Genomic DNA, 3,118 nt, shown 5'->3' with positions numbered 1-3,118 from the left:
GCCGAGATTGTGCCATTGCACTCCAGCCTAGGCAATGGAGCAAGACTCCGTTTAAAAAAAAAAGAAAGAATGGAGCATCAATTACCCTTCTTGCACTGGTTCCTGGGGGACTCAGAGCCTATCTTTTGCAAGTGTCCTGAGCCTCTTGCAGGCCTTTCATGTGTTTCCTTCCCGGCTTCCTCCTATTTTGCTCACACCTCTGAACTTGCTGTCAGGTGAAAAATCAAGGTGGGCCCAAAACTTAAGAGCTCATGAATTTGGTGGTGTGGGAGTGTCCTGGACAGTCCAACCCTCGGGGGTGGGGAGTTGGGCAGAGAGGAAGGAGGGCATTCCAGGGGACGGGGCCAGAAGCAGAGGGACTCCAGGTCCAGAGTAGGATTTCCAGGCTGAGGAAAGACAGGCTGTGGGTGGGTAGAGGGTCCAGACCAGGACAGGGACAGAGGGTGTATCTAGGACAGAGGGTGTATCAGCCACAAATAGCTCCCTCCAGAAAACAGGCAGCGAGTTGGGGGTTGAGCTGTAAGGAGGAAGGGGAGGTGGGAGAGAATGGAGGGACCGGTGTTCAGTGAGCCGACTCCTCCTATCCTGGCCTATTTCGCAAGGGTCACCCCGGGAGACTGTGATCCTCCCCTCCAGGTTACTTTCCCACTGGTGCCAGGATTCCCCCAATGCCACACTGAGAGCCCAGGAGAAGCATCAAATCATATGAGAGATATGAAGAGAGGGAACAGGATTTCTGGTTGACAAAGAGGATATTTATTGAGGGTTTACTGGGTACATGGAGAAGGGCTGGATGGCTTGGGATGCAGAGAGACCCCTCCCCTGGGATCCTGCAGCTCCAGGCCCCTGTGGATGGGGTGAGGGTTGGGAACCTACGAACATTCTGCAGGGGTCACTGTCTTCTCCATGGTGCTCCATGTGTGACCTGGCAGCTGTAGCTTCTACGGGACCTCCAATGCTCGGGAGTCAGGCTCAGGTAGCTGCTGGCTGCGTACTTCTTGCTGTTTGGAGGGCGTGGTCATCTCCATGCCCTGCGTGATGGGGGTACCATCTGCCTTCCAGGTCACCGTCAAGATTCCCGGATAGAAGTCACTCTTGTGACACACCAGCGTGGCCTTGTTGGCTTGGAGCTCCTCAAAGGATGGCGGGAACAGAGTGACCGAGGGGGTGGCCTTGGGCTGACCTGCATGGACAGAGGAAGGACAGAGAGACGGCAGAGGGAGAGTGGGGTGTTGTGGAGTGCCTCTCTCTGTCTAAAGTCTCTGGGAGGGTTCATGGTGTGGCCGTCTGGTCCACCCAGGGCCTCTCCTTCCCTGTTCATTCCCTCCTTTCCACTGGAGCCCTCTGGAGAGCAGACAGCCCTGCACCTTCCTAGGGGCCTTCCCAAGTCACCTTTCCCAGGCGTCCTGGCCCAGTCATTTCCTCTGCAGCCTCGGTTTCCCCATGTCCAGGGCAGGCTGTGCTCCCTCCTTCCCGGTTTCTGGAGTCTGAGTTTGGAATCTAAGCGTCTCCCCCACAGCACACAAAACCGTCCTGGCAGGGTGTAGGGAGGCCCAAGCCTGGCATGGCCTGGAGCTTCCTGTCCCCGGGAACACCAGGCTATGTCCCAACCTGGCCCACTCAGCTCTCCTGGTGAAGCAGGGGCTCCACTCAGACAAACCCTGGGGCTCTGCCGTCGCCCCTGTCCCCACCAGCCCGACCACAGGACTCTTCACATTGGCTGGGTTCTTGGGGCTGCTCCCCCTGACTTCGGGGCACCGCAGCCCCCATGCCCACCCCGGCAGCCTCTGATGCCCCTGGACTTCACCTGGTGGCCATGGAGTTCTCTGTACCCCTGTTTCCTCCCCGCTAGTCACCTTCTAAGGTGCCCTTCCTCAAATGAAGGCGGGAGGTCGACCCGTGAAGAGAGACCGGGCCCCAGCGGTGACGGGGCTCCAGGGACAGACACATCTCTGCCCTAAGAGACCCTCTCCCTTCTTGTGACTGTCCTGGGAGAGCTGGGATCTTCGACCTCACCCAGTCTCACCCATCTCTGTGTCCCCATGTCCTCACGACCCAGCATAGGCCACAGAGCTGCAGCCTGGACCCAGAACCCTCTCTGTGCCCTCCACTGGGACTCCCCTTGGGGTAACCCCTGTGTCCCCAGGCCCCCAGGTAGCCCTCCTAGGCTGGATGGGCCTCAGCCTAGACCCTGGGGTCCCAGTGACTGTCTCTAAGGCTACTGCAGGGTCCCTCATCAGAACCGGCCTCTGTCCTTCACTCAGACTTGTGCCCTGGGAGAGGGGAGGAGCCCTGACCCTGCCCAATTCCAACACAGGCCCCAGGACCAGGCTCTGTCCCGCTGCTGAAACCTGAAGGCGGCTGCTCCCACTGTGGGAGCCCTTTCTGCCAGTTACCCTGAGACCAGCCCGCTTCCCCCAGACCCCATGGAGAAAGGTTCCATGCTTAAGGCTTGGAGGGCAGAGGGGAAGAAGCCCCAGAAAAAGAAAACAGATTTTTCCAGACGGGAGAGGGTGGGACAGGCTGGGAAAGGTTGTGAGAGCCACGTACCTAAAACAGTGAGCTGGGTCCCGTGTTAGCCAGGATGGTCTCGATCTCCTGACCTCGTGATCCGCCCGTCTCAGCCTCTCAAAGTGCTGGGATTACAGGCTTGAGCCACCGTGCCCGGCCTTGCATATTTAATAGAGGCGGGGTTTCACTGTGTTAGCCAGGATGGTCTCGATCTCCTGGCCTTGTGGTCCCCCCGCCTTGGCCTCCCACTGTGCTGGGATTACAGGCTGAGCCTCCGCGCCCAGCTGTACTACTTTGAATAGGTCTTAATAGGTTTTGATTGTTAATTATTTGTAAATTAATTTCAAAAAGCTTCTACAACATGGATGAAACTTGAAGACATTATACTTAGTGAAATAAGCCAGACACAAAAGGACAAATGTCATTTGAATCCACTTTTATGAGGTACCTAGAATTGGCAAATTCACACAGACAAAAAGTAGAAGAGGTTATCAGGGCGAGGGGGAAGGAAGAATGGGGGACTGTAGTTAGTGGGTTTAGAGTTTCTGTTTGGGAAGATGGAAGAGATGGGGTCCCACAATGTTGCCCAGCTCATCTGGAACTCCTG

The 3,118-nt window shown here is 56.7% G+C and overlaps 1 pseudogene across 1 annotated transcript; it reads right to left on the bottom strand.

The window, feature by feature from the left end:
* Window positions 1–739: 739 nt before the first annotated feature.
* Window positions 740–2,575, bottom strand: LOC105537237 (annotated as a pseudogene). The gene is made up of 2 exons (XR_001005689.1): window positions 2,551–2,575; window positions 740–1,183 (listed from the first exon to the last, which is right to left on the bottom strand). The product of XR_001005689.1 is annotated as an immunoglobulin lambda-like polypeptide 1 (transcript).
* Window positions 2,576–3,118: the final 543 nt, after the last annotated feature.

Source organism: Mandrillus leucophaeus, unplaced genomic scaffold (genome assembly GCF_000951045.1).
Source record: "Mandrillus leucophaeus isolate KB7577 unplaced genomic scaffold, Mleu.le_1.0 Scaffold1021, whole genome shotgun sequence".
NCBI lineage: Eukaryota > Metazoa > Chordata > Mammalia > Primates > Cercopithecidae > Mandrillus > Mandrillus leucophaeus.
This window is presented reverse-complemented; position numbering and strand designations above follow the sequence as displayed.